The following is a 15,831-nucleotide window of genomic DNA, read 5'->3' as shown; positions in this document are numbered from 1 at the left end:
TAGATTACTGTTGTAAATCACAACAAAAATATGGTTTTCTACAGCCCTTTTAACCTTTTCTGTTCAAAGTCCTATGCCAAAACAGCCAATTTGTTAGCTTCACTCCGGCTACTAGATCTTGTGCAATAAATTTGGGTACTAAATGCATGGGCTACAATTCTCAGATTTTGAGAGCCAAAAGTTAGGAACTAAAATCCAGATTTATCCAGCTAAATATATGCTTTGGTGTTTAAATATGGATTTTAGTGTCTACTCCAAAGCTCATTGAAGTCAGTGGGAGTCTAGGGACTCCAATGTGCTTTGGATTTAGGATCATTGTATCTAATGTCAGACATCCTGTTCATGCAATTACATGGATCAGTTGGCTGGGATTTAATAAGTGGAAACAACGAAGGTCGAAGTTTCTTTTCAGAGCTGTAGCTTGTCACCACTTCCTCACTATCCAAACTCTGCGGCCCCATGGAGAGAGATTCTCCTAAGTATATGATGCTGCCACCTCTGCTAGAACTATTCAAAACGTTTAATTCCGGAAATTTTGATCAAAAAAATTCTGATTTTATTTAAACCCAGCTTATAGGGTGGTCAAAACTTTTGGAAACTTTTAAATTTCCTTAAAAAAATAAAAAAAACTCTGCAAAAGTACCAGGTAACTGGTTGAACTAACCTGACATGTTTTATTACATGCAGGTAAAAACTAGTAGTGCATTTCCATACAGTATTATTTTATTATTAACAATATTGCTATTGTGTCCGAGAACTGACATTTTAATTTCTTGTTTCCAAATACAGTGGAACCCATCTATAAGATGTTTCTGCACTAGGAAATTTTGTGGCCGTATTTCGCAATGATGTTGCCAGCAGTGCAAGCTCTGTATTGACTAGGTCCAGGCAATTTTACGCCATGGTGTCACCTAACCCTGTTCTGAGCTGGATTAGATGCCACAGTGCAAACACTACTTATGACTCTCTCTAGTTTGGATCTGGCACAATTCAGGGGAGGGAGGGGGGAAGCACACAGCTGCTAAGGAATAAATAGCAATTCTAGGGTGTGATCCCATATTACTGAAGTTAATGGCAAAGCTTCCATAGACTTTAATGGTGCAGGATCATGGCCTAATAGTATTGGTCAGGTCACAGTGAAACCCTTGGTCTACATACAGTTTTTGTACCAATTTAACTCTTTCAGTTAAGGGGTATGATTTTGTCATCAGAATATTTTAAATCCGTACAACCACTAGTGTTAATACATCTCTACTGGCATAATGGTGCTTTATAGGAGTATAGCTTATTGCTGTCAGGGAAGGAGAATAATATATATTGGTATAAGCCCCTCAATACTAATATAACTGCAGCCACACTAGGTTGGTTGTACCATCTTAACTGTACTAGTATAGTTCAAGTGGTATAACGTGTTTGCAGACTAATCCTTCGAGTACAGTGAAAGTCTTGAGTAGCTTACGTGTATTTTAACAGACTTTCAATATTCCTTGTAATGAAATTTCACTCAACTTATACTGAAATTCATTGTCAAAAGGAGGTCTCTTTGGCATTTGCTTTCAGGGAGATAAGTGCTGTCATCCAAGGGCATCATGACCTTCTCCTCCTCTGCTCTTGCTGAACAGAAAAGAGTTGGGGGGGGCGGGGGGAAGAAGTTGCCAATAGGTAAAATTTTCAAAAGCACCTAAATTACTTTGGTGTTTTTGAGAATGAGACTTGAGCACTTCTGAAAATGTTCCCCGATGTTTCATGGAGAGAGGGGTAATGAGGAATCCTTGGCTCCCAATCTTGCCACAGCTAATTGCATTGGGGAGGAAAGAAGAGCTGGTCTTCAGACATCTATGTCCTATTAGGAATGTATATGTGGCCTTTCAGAGACTTTCATCCTTCTCCCCACATCTGCTAGGGGCAAAGAAACCCTACTACTGCTTCTGAGGTGTCCTCTTTTGCCGACTAGACCCCTCCCTTGTGTGATAATGAAAATAAAAGCCAACACAGTTAACAAAGACCAACTGTATTAATAATCATAGTTTTCTCAGAAATTTCCTCTTGTGCAAAGGTCCTTTAGACAGAGAAGGAAGAGGAAGGCATTTTTATTAGCCCTTCACCTTTAATTTCAGCTGTGACTTCAACAGTTTGTCCTTTTGCCTTCATTTCCCCCTGCATTTTTACATTCTCAAATCAGTACAGTTCCTTTGGATTCACCTTGAGTTCCTATTTCTGCGAGCAGACAGGATTGGGATGGTCACCTTTAACCATCCAAAGCAGCTCAACAGGATTAGGTGGAGAAAATGATCCAGAAGAGGCCAGGCTGACTGATCCCATTAAAACACACTTCCCTTTTCAGACTCACTTCCTGGCAGTGTATCATCGCTCCTTTCCCTTCATTAACAGAAGGTGTGTAAGCTGGAATGTTGTTAACTTGTGGCTGGCTGAAAATAGAGAAAAGAAAAGCGTTAGCATCTCATATTTGTGTGAGTACATCTGCCAGCATTTGGAATACCACCAGCCTACCCACTGCACGTTTTCAAAGGGTTGTGATGCACTATGTGGGTCTTTGATGAAAAGCTCTGAACCCCAGAATATGAGCTTTTTAGTGTGGATGGTGTGTGCTGAATCATAATGCGGCATTGCAGTGGCATTCAGTGAGAAAGAAGAAAAGTGACTGAATTTATTATTTCCCCCCTTCAAATGTAGGATCTCCCGAGTTCCAATTAATATTCTACTGCTTGTGAAATTACAAAAATATAAGAAAGATTAATTTTATATGTTCACTGTAATAGTTAGTATCTTGCTTTGGGGAAAATATAGCAGTCAAGAAAGTTCTCTTCTCCCAATTTTTTTTCTTGTATTCTACATTAAAATATAGAATATAAGTAACTATCATTTGAACTAAATCTACAGTATATGGGAACTTCTAAAAGTCTTGCTTAGACATAAATTACTTTTAAGACAAGTTTTAAATAAAATAATTCTATTTCTAGAATTCAGATTTTCAGCACTGACGTCAGACAGAAAGGTCTGTAAGTCAGCAATGGCCAAAAAAATACTGTGGCTTGCAGGTGCCGCAGGGGGCAGATAATAGGATACAGAGCTTTTCACTCTAGGTTCCCTATGTTGAACCTAGACTAGCACAAAATATAGTACAATGGAATTGATCTGTTGCAACACATTTCATGGCCCAGGAAAAAACAATTCATCCACATACAGATCACTGTGTGGGGAGGGGGAAAGGGTTAAATATTTAAATAGTTGGCATGAAGAAAACACAAAGCTAACACATTGGGCGTAGATTCCTTAAATTAGTCACCACAGCTAAATTACCTCCAAAAGTAAAGCGTCCTAGAGAGTAAGCATGAAGAACGCAACAACTGGAGGACTGAAGTGAGTAGGTGATGGAACAGGAGAATGAGGTCAAAGAGGTATGGTAAGGAGAATCCATAAAGAGTTTAGACATCCTAAATCCTTGATTTGGATTCAGGGATGAACAGGAAACCACTGAAAATATTGAAGGATGGTATGTAATGAAGCCTACATATACAAACACACTGTCAGGGCTGGGGTATGTGCACCAGTCAATTATGAGGTTGCAGTCAGGAGACAAGTAGCAGGATCAGGGTCAAGCGAGGTCAGGATACCAGGAAGTCAAGGTCAGGCACCAGACAACTAACAGAGCTAGGAAGGAAGCAGGGTCAGAAGCCAGGGTCCAGGATCCATCGTCAGCCAAGGTCTGAAGCAGAAGCAGGCAGTCTGCATCATTGCTAAGACACCTCCCCATGCCCATGCTGGCTTCCTGGTTTATATACCAGCACAAGACAATCAGCAGACTGCGGGGCGCGGGGGAAGCTACCACTTAGGCCCTCCTAGGTAGTACGTCCTGCATTTGCAAACTTCACAGCATCCTTCAGCAGAAACCTGACTTAAGCTTCTGATGGCTACGTGGAAGTGCTGGTAACTCAGAACCCCTATAGTCCCAGCTTCTAGCCCTGCAGGATCTTACACAAACTTGCCTAAGATGAAGAGATTGTTCAAGATGAAGGTTTGTATGTGGAGAATTATGGATGTTAATACGCAACATGTCCAGTTTTAGAGAGCCGTGAATATGGAGGAGGCAAGGGGTTATGGGTGGAAGATTCTATTTTTCTACCATTAAAAGTGTGTGCATAGTGAGAGAAAGTTAGTTCAGTACTTAGTAGGCCTGATTCATAGGTATTCTGTTCCTGTGCTTTTGGCAGAGGTTGCGGGGGGGGGGGGGGGGGGGAACCAAGATGACTGTAATCCACCACTGAGCACCCCATATTCTAGGGCTGGACAGACCGCTGTCCATCTCCAAGTGTCAGTTACAACAGACTAGTTGTAACAGACAATGTCAACTACTATACCTGCTCAGGAATTTGACTGCAATTTGTTTTCTTTTGTTGGGAAATGCAGATTCACCCAACTGAAAATGTTTGTGGGAAAGAGTCAGTGTTGTCAAATTTCCTATTTAAACAAAAATTTGAAAAGTTTTGGAATTGTTTCAATTTTTTCTTAATTAAAATTTTCTGGGTTTTGGGTCAAAATGACTTTTTTGTTTTGAGATTTACATTTATAGTAAAAACATGGAAAAATTTAAAAGGTCAAAATGGAAACCAAACATTTGAAAATTATTGAAACAAAATGTTTTGATTGACCCAATCTGATATTATTATTTTCATGAACATTTTTGAAATTTCAACTTTTTGTTATAATTTAGAATGGGAAAAAAATGTTAAATCTCAAATTCTCATGGTTTGGGACAAAGATTTCCCCACCCAGCTTTTCTCTGTGGTGATGAGAGAAAGAACCCATTCCAATGACTAAAACACTATTACTTTTAATTTTGTTTATTTTTGAGATGTCAAGATTTTATGAGTTTTTCTTGTTGATTTTCTAACTGAGCTAAAAGTTGGCACCAATTGATAAACGACACTTTCAGGAAAAAGGCAAATTCAGATTCAGCAGTCAGATATTATAAAGATAGGCGCCATATGTCTATGAATGAAATGATTATTCTGATGCCTGTGTAATAATCATTGTGAACTTGATGTTCCCAAATGCCTGAGCTAACTTGATCTAAACTGTGACCTGGTGCAATTAATAATAGTTCTATGCCATCTTTGCTGCCAAACCTGGCTCCTTAGTGCTTACTGTCCATTACAGATTTCTGGGGTGATGCTAATTTTATAGCTATTCTAATGTAGTTCAATAAGAGCACTATAATGCAATCACATAATAGATAGAAATGGCAAGTTCCTATTAGGTCATCTATCCCATCCCTGTCCATTCAGGATTGAGCCCTACATTATATTTTAGGTATCTTTCAATAAAAGCTGCAGAGGCTTTCATGATAAAAAAATAATTTTATCTGAGGTTAAATGAGGAATTCTTGGTTGTAGCCAGAGTTTTATGTTCGGTCAATTGAATGAGCACAGGAACAGCTGAGAGCTGAATCTATTTTTGGTTTCTGTGATGTATTCTGTTGCCCTCCCTTGTGCTATAAATCGTTATAATCAAGATCTTTGTCGTGGACTTATCATTAGGTGGCAGGCTGTGGCACAAGTTTCCAATCAGCTTCACCTTTGGTTGTGGGAGAGAGACTAGAAAGCATTGCAGTCAGGAAATGAACTGCTAAATGCAAAGATGGCGCAGTCTCATTCAACAAAGCTGTTCCTTGTGTATCTGTAAGTCATGTTGACTTACTTCAACAACAAAGCCAAAGTTTTACTATCCCTGCAGAGCCACAACAGTTTTGGGAGAAAAAGATGGATTCTATTCTGCCTCTAGCATCATCAGAATTGTGGTACGTGGTAACCAGAGAATCATTTGTATTGGTGACGTAAAAGGCAGAGAGGATACACCTTCATTTTTCAGAAACCAGGTTGAGACTGCAGGGCTGGTGGCAAGAAAAGCCATAGAATCGTAGAATCATAGAATATCAGGGTTGGAATGGACCTCAGGAGGTCATCTAGTCCAACCCCCTGCTCAAAGCTGGGTCAATTCCCAACTAAATCATTCCAGCCAGGACTTGTAAGCCACAGAGAATGAATAAATACAGAAGCCCAGTAGGGCATTTTTACAGTCACTCTTTCCTGACCAGCGGAGTGGAGAGAGAGAGACAAACTTTAAACTTTAGTTCAATTGGCTTGCCTCCAGCTCCTTTTTCCTAGAACTTATCCCTGGAAGAACTATCTGCAAGCTGGCCAGAAAGAGACAAAAAGGAAGAAGATGAGGATGGATCAACTAGATCTCATTCTTATCCCTGTTGCCCGAAAGTGCCAAGTCCCAAAGCTTCTAGTTCCTTTCTTAAAAGACTACATTTTCAGAAATGCCCTTGAAGCTAAACCCGTCTGTCTTAACAAAGACATCAGAGTTTTCTTTCTTGTCTGTCACTACAGCATCCAGTCCCACCTGCCTTTAATTGCTTAAAGAAAAAAACAAAAAACAAAAAAAAAAACCCATGCCCTTCTCCCTGCAGGTGTGTGGTTGCCTCAGACACACCACTTTAGGGAAAAGTAAGGCCTGAGAAGAACAGAAGCACACATGTGACAGGAGACAATCCAATTTGCTAATTAGAACTGATAACAGGCAGAATTTATTATTTAAAAATCTCTCTCACCATGTGGGACTCTCAGCATGTTCCATATCTAGCAGAGATAATTTTATCCTTTAAACAAATGCTGATTTCAAGTAATTTTAGACTGAACATCAGGTTAACCGCTTTGTTTTTGTTGTTGTCGCTTTCATTAGAAATGGGTGCAAAGGAGCCCAATGCAGGCCAAGGTGTTAGGGGATCTAATATCTGAGCTCTGGGACACACGTAAGGCCCCATCTTTGGTTTTTATTAACAGTAATGACCAGATCTTATAGAGAACTTTTAGTTTTATTTTTTTCCTGTTTAGCATTGTGTAGCTTTTGACTGGATATAGGTTATGACATGCTGCATTTTCCTTGCTCCTTGACTGGATGCACTCGCTCCCATTTTTACTCACACAAGGGTCTCTGAGGTTTGTAACATTTTTGGAAGCCATAAAGAATTTTGTAAAATTAAAAAATACTGTTTTGAACACTCAAAATTGGAAATATTTATATATTTTCTAATTTTTGTGAAAAAAATTTCAACCGGCTATACTTGTGAGACATTTCATCTCCACCACAGCTCTGAGAACATCCACCCCATAACATAAAAGGACAACCCCCCTTTTATTTTGAATCTTCATTGATCAGACATTTGAACTCTCTCTGACTAGAAGTTCATATAGGGGAAATTGACTTTAAATATTTCAACAGACTTTCCTGAAGCTGAGCCAGATTTTAGCCCCTGACTAGAATCCAATGCTTTATCCATTCCTACTTCAGACTATGCTAGTGACCAGGACTCGTATTTTCCTTACATACAGATCTGCTCCCTAACAATATAATCCAGATGGCTCAAAGGCATTTTTTATGTTGCTTTAAAGCTACAGTGTCAGGGTTCTTAGATTTTAAAATTAACCTACTTTCATAGTTTCCCCGTATCTTCAGAACAGGAGTTGCAACAGGACTGTTTAAATCCAGGATGTGGATTTTCTGTGCTTGCAGATGTGCACATGCAAAATGTAACATCCTATTCTATTCTCATGGGCTTGATGTAACATATCACCACTTACAGGAATGGACCATGAAAGCAAGGGACTCGGAGCCAGGACCATTGGGTTCTATCCAAATCTGTTCTTGACTCACTGGTTTTAATTCGGGTTTCAAAGGAGTGGAACAGCTCCCATTGAAGGCAGTAGAATGTCTAGTCAAGAAACTGTCTATTCCAAGACTGAACTTGGCATTAGCCTGCCTTTCTATAAAATGGGTATCTTAATACCTGCACCAGAAGGGAGTTGTGAATCTCAATCAGTCAAGGCTCAGATGTGCCTGAGAGGCACAGCCACAAGTAAGTGGCTGTGCAGAACTGCCCCATCTGAGCGAGAGCATCAGAAGGCATAATCACTCCTGAACTTCCCAAGCCTTTGGCGAGAGCATGTCCTCTGCTATTAAGGTAAGAAGAGTCACACTGCATCAAACTAATGATCCATCTAGTCCAGTATCCTGTCTTACAACAGTGGTTAGTGCCAGATGCTTCAGAGGGAAGGAACAGAACAGAGCAAATATTCAGTGATCCATCCCATCATCCAGTCCCAGCTTCTGACAGTTGGAGGTTTAGGGACAGCCTGAGGTTGTTTCCCTGACCATCTTGGCTAATAGCCATGGATGGGCTTAGCCTCCATACACTTATATCATTCTTCTTTTAAACACAGTTCTACTTTTAGCCTTCATGGAGGCCATGAGATGCAGCGTGTTCCTCTGTGTGTACAGGTGGAGAGGTGAGGCTAGGACCTGGGCCCTACCTCCTCTCCAGGAGCAGCGCCAGGGTTTTTGGTGCCGTAGGTGGGGGTCCTTCCCCACTCCCGGTCGTTGGCGGCAATTCTGCGGCGAGGGGGTCCTTCCGCAGCTCGCAGTCTTTGGGGCACTTTGGTGGTGGGTCCCAGAGCGAGTGAAGGACCCGCCGCCAAATTGCTGCCGAGGGTGGCAAAATGCCGCCCCCCAAATCCTAGCACCCTAGGTGACCACCTAGGTTGCCTAAATGGAAGCACCGGCCCTGTTCCTCTCCTTCCCTCTCCATTCTCTTTGAGCTGGCTAGTGACCAACAGAGAATGGTCCTGGAGCTTGCGGAAGCATATGAGCTATGACTGATCACGACAGTAGAAAAGGCTTCCTGGCTCATGTTGCCCTCTCCTTTTGTGCAATCTAGCTCAAATGTCAGTGCTATGCTGAGATCCTCAGGTGGCAGGCCCGAATATAGATGTGCAAAGTGGTAATAATATTTTTTCCAATATAAATAACTATCTTCATCTCAAAAACAAAACATCTGTGGCCAGACTGACATATTCCATTTTACGCTTAGAGGGAATACTGCAAAGGTTACACCTCCTCTGGTTCATTTTCTTGAGGGTAATGTCAAGATTCTGATTAGCAGAACATTTGTAAAATTTCACCCAGCAAGAAAATAAAACTGATATTAAGTGGGTACACACCACCCTTGCTGCTTGCACTCCTTCCAAATCTGCTATTTCATTTACTCTTTTTTAAAAAATAACAGATACAAAAATAGCCAGCTATCAAAGTGAGAATATGTCTCCATCTGCCATTTGATTCTGTGCAGTAGGTTGAAATGAGAATTCTATGACCTCTGTAAATCACATTTTGCTATGAACACTGTGCTTGGCGTCTTTTCCAATGAAAAGGTTTATTTAAAATTCAGTTTAAAAGATCTAGAGGCATTCATTTATAAATACAGCAGGAACTACTGGGATATTGGTTAAAAAGTTATTTAATCCTTTTAGCCCGCAGTATCAAGAATCAAGGCTTGTGTTTGATCCCTTGTCAAGCTTTACATTTTTGAAACATCACCCAGACAGAATGTTTGATGCTTCCTGCTACTGAATGTGTTCAGCTCAGGTGAGAGTAAATACCATAGGTGCTGGAACTAGGAGTGCTGATGGTGTTGCCTCACCTCTTGGCTTGAAGTGGTTTCCTTTGTATACAGGGTTTCTAGTTTGGTTCAGTGGCTTTCCTCACCCCCACTATACAAATTGTTCCCCTGATAAATACTTCTCTTTAAGTTCAGCAGTAAAGTACATATTCATTCCTAGAAACAAAGGGGCCAGTTCTGCTCTCAGTCACACCCACATCAGTCTAGAACAGGGGTCAGCAACCTTTCAGACGTGGTGTGCTGAGTCTTCATTCATTCACTCCAATTTAAGGTTTCATGTGCCAGTAATACATTTTAACGTTTTTAGAAGGGCTCTTTCTATAAGTCTATAATATATAACTAAACTATTGTTGCATGTAAAGTAAACAAAGTTTTTAAAACATTTAAGAAGTTTCATTTAAAATTAAATTAAAATGCAGAGCCCCCCCAGACCAATGGCCAGGACCGGGCAGTATGAGTGCCACTGAAAATCAGCTTGCGTGCCACCTTTGGCACGCGTGCCATAGATTGCCTACCCCTGGTCTAGAGTAACCTCTGCCCCCTTGATTTCAATGTTACTTCATATTTATATGGATATAACCTGCAGACAGAATCCCCACTATCATAGTCCCTGTTCAACAAGGCCCCTAAGCATGTCTGTAGCTAAGCACGTGAGCAGTACTATGGAACTTAATGGGACTAGTCATGTGCTTCAGGTTATACATGTTTCAATGATTTGCAGACTTGGGGAATCAGCTTTTTGGGGGGTGAGGGGTACATTTATTTATCAACATCTTTACTCTTTTAACACTCAGTCTTTTTCCATAACTTTGACTCCTAAATCAAAATTCAGGGGCTATGGCAACTTGATATATGGCAGGGCACCCATATACTATGATGATGAGCATGGTATAAGAGCCTATAGAGAACAGAACTGTGCCATGATGTGGCTAGAGAAGTGAAAGGCATGGAGCTCCTCAAAGTATCCTTGAAGCAGAATCAATGCTGGTGTAAATGGACGTAATTCTACTGAAGTCAATAGGACTATATGGTTGAATTTGGCCAGTAGAACTCAACACCCCTTCTGGCATTAGGTACATCAAATTTCAAAGAAGAATTGGGCAATCACATAAGTGCATGAAATGAAGCTGTTACTGTGTTTCAGTGGGTCACCGCTGAGGATGCCATGTTCAGGACAAACTGCTGAGAAATAGGGTAGACTCACCTGAAACTGGTGGTTATTCTTCCATAAGATATACCAAGCCAGTAACAAAAATAAACTTCTCTCTGACTACACTGAAGTCCAAACTGCAGTCTCCTTAAGCATTCCAGATCTTGTTTCCCCACCCAGACATTAGACTTAATGATGACTGGTTATTTAAAACCAATTTTATCAAACAAAGGGTGTTTCTAATCCCAAGAGATCAGCCACATAGCCAGGTCAATATATAATTCAGATCTTACCCAATAATCAGGCTGTTGCCAATCCTTTAGTATCTAATATCTAAAGGTTTATTTATAAGAGAAAAGAAAGAGGAGAGCTTAAATGGTCGAAGGAATCATATACATACAATCATTGCAGAATTCTTGTAGCAGGTTTGAAGCAGTGATGTTACAGATTGCTTTCTTGTAACGTCTCTAGTAACTTCCAAAAGGTTGGAAGGTCCTTAGTCCATTGGAATATTCCTTTAGTGTCAGTCCATAGTCCAGAGATCAGAGAAGGAAAGAGGCAAAATGGAGATACTTCCAAGGTCTTTTATACCTTCTCCCATGTGGAAGGGATGCTCAGTGTTAGTTTGTGGAAAATTACAGGCACAAGATGTAGTCCAGGGTCACATGAGAAAGTCACATGCTCTTACCTGGTTGATGACTCATAGGATCGGCCATTACCTATATTCTGGCTAAACAGTCCACAGGAAGGCTCACTAGGCAGGGATGAGCTTCTTCTATGTAAGAAGATACATTGTAAGAGTTACATGTTCCTTAATGCACCAACAACTCAAATAGTTCATTTGCAATGTGCTGGCCAGACTGGATGTAAATTACCTTGTGGGTGTCATCAGAGGAGCAAACACATTTGAAATACAGGTATATAGTAAATATTCATAACTTTAGATACAACGATGAAGGTGACAGATGCATACAAACAGGATTATTTTATTTAGCAAATCATAACTTTTCCACTGACACCTTACATGATATACTTTGTATAAGATTTGTTGCAATAGTCTAATAATGGCAATATTAATGATAGCAACGGTCATGTTCCAATCATGTAGCAACACAGAAGTAGAGGTTTTTTTCCTACACCACCATAAAAATGCACAATTCCACCTGTCTAGTACCAAAAAAGGAGGTTTGACCTGATTAAGAGAAATTCACTGCCTTGATCATGAACATGTGCTGCACTGTCATAGATGACAGGGAAGCTATTTTATATCCCTTCGTGTCTTTTTGTACAGAACAAAGTATCTGAGCAATGTTTTCACTGTCCATGTTCTTCAACACGTTTCCAGCCACTGACTGACAGATACTCCAACTTCACAGTTTTTGCACCTATTTCAGATTTCCATCAGAGATGGAATGAAATGCTGAATATCCCAGGAATATGCCCTTCTCTACCAGACCCAAATTCAAAATAATGACTCCTCAGTTATCTTATGAGGGCATGCAGTCCCTTGTATTTCCAGAACATGCCAACCTCACCAGTATTAATACTGTGAAGAAACTTCAAATACAATTATTTGGGCTTTAGAAATGAGACACATTATGGTTTCTATGTGTGTGTGTTAACTGCTATCCGAAAGTAACCCTTTTATTTATTCCCATCCTAGATAGGCCTGTAGAAGTTCAAAGCAGTGACAGAAAGTGATATTTAAAGCATGTGACCCATCTCAGATAAGGCCATAAGAATGGCCATACTGGGTCCATCTTGCACAGTATCTTGCCTTCCAACAGTTGCCAGTGCCAGATGCTTCACAGGGAATAAACAGAACAGAGCAACTATCAAGTGATCCATCTCTTGCCGTCCAATTCCAGTTTCTGGCAGTCAGAGCATTGGGTTGCATCCCTGATCACTTTGGCTAATAGAAATTGATGGACCTATCCTCCAAAAACTTCTCATTCTCTTTTGAACCCATTCATATTCTTGGCCTTCACAACATCATCTGGCAATAAGTTCCACAGGTTGACTGTGTGTTGTGTGAAGAAGTACTTCCATTTTTGGCTTGTTTTAAACCTGCTGCCCATTAATTTCATTGAATGAAATTCAATGAAATTAATGGAAAGTGAAGGAGTAAACAACATGTCCTTATTCACTTTCTCCACAGCAGTCATGATTTTATAGACCTCTATCATACCACCCCCATAGTTGTCCTTTTCTAAGATGAACAGTCCCAGTCTTTTTAATCTCTCCTCATAAGGAAGTTGTTCCATACCCTTAATCATTTTTGTTGTCCTCTGTGTTCTTTTCTAATTCTAATATATCTTTTTTGAAATGGGGTGACCAGCACTATATAGCATATTCAAGGTGTGGATGGACCATGGATTTATACAGTGGCATTTTGATATTTTCAGTCTTATTTTTTATCCCTTTCCTAATGGTTTCTAACATGCTGTTAACTGCTGCTGCCCATTCAGCACACGTAGTTATTGTGGCTAGTTCGTTGAAAACAAGATTGATTTCTTGTGTGGTAATGGCCAACATTTTGCACGTATAGCTGTGATTATGTTTTCCAATGTTCATTACTTTGCATTTACCAGCATTGAATTTCATCTGCCATTTTGTTGCCCAGTCATCTGCTCCTCTTTAAGATATAGAGTATCCCCTAAGGGATGTGTCTGTCTGAACTATGTGCTCCTCAACACCAATCAGCTTTTCTCCAGCCTTTTGTTTAAAAACTCCCTTACAACCTTTGTAATTTTACGTGCCAGCAATCTGGCTCCCTTTTGGTTTAGGTTGAGCCCCATCCTACCTGTACCAGTCCTCTTTTCCCAAAAGGTTCCCCAGTTCCTAATAAACCCGGCAGTACCAGAGGGAAAATGCCAAAATATCATGAGGCCTGTTGTTTCCATAACTATTCCTGACTCCAGACAAGCCAGAAATCCTCCGAGAGAGTCCACTCCAACTCAGTTTCAATTTTGAAAGATGCATGTTCCGTTCCACTCTACCTCCTACCACCCTCTTCCCTCTTTCAGATCGTGACATTAATTTGTTTACCTGACAGGTTAATGAAGGCTAAGATTGAGACACACCCAACAGGATGACACCAAACAGCATAGGTTGTATTAGAGTGAGAACTATAGGGTCAATCTGTATCCAGTAGCCTAAATAAATGATTAGTCTTTATACTCATTTATAACTAACTTCCCTCTAGTGATCCTCGTAATTAGGAACAAAGAGTCCAAACTGCACCGCTGTTCTCAGTACTTTTCACTTTGGTAAAAGTTATTCTCTCATTCTCCTTCAGTTTATTGAAGAATGGATTCTGGGAGTGCTCCTCTGGGGACAATGGTGACCCTCGCAAACTGACAACAGTCTGCTCAAATTAAAGTTAGCAAAACATAGCTAACGATTCTGGTTCCCACAAAGCCACGCTAAATGAAAGTGACTCAAACCAAACTGAAATATTGCCCCTGAAGTTATTACATCACCTTGGTTTATAGCAAGGACATTGCTGCACAGACACATAACTGCAATAGGTTTGTGATTTTTCATGCAGGCAACATAATAAAACATTATTATGCCCAGATTTTTTTAAATGTCACTGAATTGTATCTCCTTCCATTTTGTTTAAAATTAATGTAATCAGATGCAGTAGAGTCTATGCCACCAGGATTGGACCCAAAGGGATAGATAGAGATTGTTGGGAGGAGTAACAAGACAGAAGGTCATCAAAATAGCACCACATTACCATCCCTTGATACTTGATGGAATCATGATAGCAGCTCATATACTAGACGACATGAATATTCATGCAAATTATTTAAAATCACTTTGTGACATCGGAATGACTCTTCCTGTGTACACTGTTGTACCTCACCAGTGCTGTAGGGAAGAGGGCAATGTCAAAACACCATCTGACTTTGAAATGAAACCCACTTGTCTTCATCTTTTATTGTATAATTATTTATTTTGAATTGAACACTGCAGCTAGAAGCCAAGTTAAGCAGCAGGCACAGGGACTTGAGGATAACATTAGTAAATGTGTTAAAGAAATGAACCAAGTACTATTAATTCAAAAAACACTTTCCCATGGTACCCGGGGCCTTGCATGTCACTGCTTTATAAAAATAACTAGATTTGTTAATGAAGAAACATTTATGCTGAAGTTTCCTTCTGCTGGAGAGGGAGCTGATGGTAGTTCAGAGGCAGAGGAGATGAAAATAGTGTACCCAACTTGTAATGCTACTCCAAATTAGTTCCAGCCACAACACGCACAAAGCAACTGGGTAATTCAACACAGCCAACAGCACTCTGAGCCATTGCTTGCTGGTACATTGTTCCTAAATCAATTCTCTACTCTAATCAAACCTCATAACCCAGCCACACCAATCAATTTTCTCCTCCATCCCAAGATTCAGGAATGATTTTCTCCTTCCCCAGGCTCTTATCAGTTTCATAGTTTGTTCTCATTCTTCTGCTCAGCTCCTGCCGCACCCTCTGCCCTTCTCAGACTGCCAACCCATCCTTGCCACCATCAGTCATCCTCTTCAATCCCTTCCCCCCAGGATCCTTCAATTCCTCTTCTGACCACCAATCCACCCTATCTATCAATCAATCTTCTCTACCCAAGGCTCCCTAATGAACTGATTCTCAAGCTAGCCCTCAAGGGTCCCAATCAAATCCATTCTTAGAATACCATTCAATGCAATCCCTATCTCCTTCCCACCCCGGCCATTCTCTGAAAGACCAACTAATCAATCACACAATCCATTCTCTGCCCTTTAGGTACCCTCAACCAATCATCTAGTCCTCTAACCCAAGAGTCATTCCTCTGCTTCCAGTGAGTTTAGCCTTGGCCCGTGGACTCACCACATCTAATTAACCTGCCACTTCCCTCAGCCATCCCTAGACAATTAATCTTCTGCCTCTCCTTGTCCAATTGATCCTCTATCTTAGTCACTTCATCCTCTTCCTCCCGCTGCAGGCCCGCTGGATATCTGCAGTCTTCTTTCCAGGTTCTCTGGCTCCCTTTTTCTTCCCTTCCATGGCTAGTCTGGCTGTAGCGGGGGAGTCATCCTGTTTGAGGTACTCTCCTCAGCACAGGCAGAGCCAGTGCTCCCCCTGCAGACTCCCTGTGGCATTCAGAGTT

At 40.7% G+C, this 15,831-nt stretch overlaps 1 long non-coding RNA gene across 1 annotated transcript in view; it reads right to left on the bottom strand.

Annotated features, from left to right (window-relative positions):
* Positions 1 to 2,045: 2,045 nt before the first annotated feature.
* Positions 2,046 to 15,831, bottom strand: part of LOC127055765 (uncharacterized) — a 34,672-nt gene continuing 20,886 nt past the window's right edge. The window contains exon 3 of the long non-coding RNA XR_007775613.1: positions 2,046 to 2,429. This is a non-coding gene — a long non-coding RNA (uncharacterized LOC127055765). The remainder of the gene's footprint in view (positions 2,430 to 15,831) is intronic.

The sequence above is a fragment of the Gopherus flavomarginatus genome, chromosome 1 (genome assembly GCF_025201925.1).
Source record: "Gopherus flavomarginatus isolate rGopFla2 chromosome 1, rGopFla2.mat.asm, whole genome shotgun sequence".
Classification (NCBI taxonomy): domain Eukaryota; kingdom Metazoa; phylum Chordata; order Testudines; family Testudinidae; genus Gopherus; species Gopherus flavomarginatus.
Note: the sequence above shows the minus strand (reverse complement) of the source record. Positions and strands in the feature narration are given on the sequence as shown.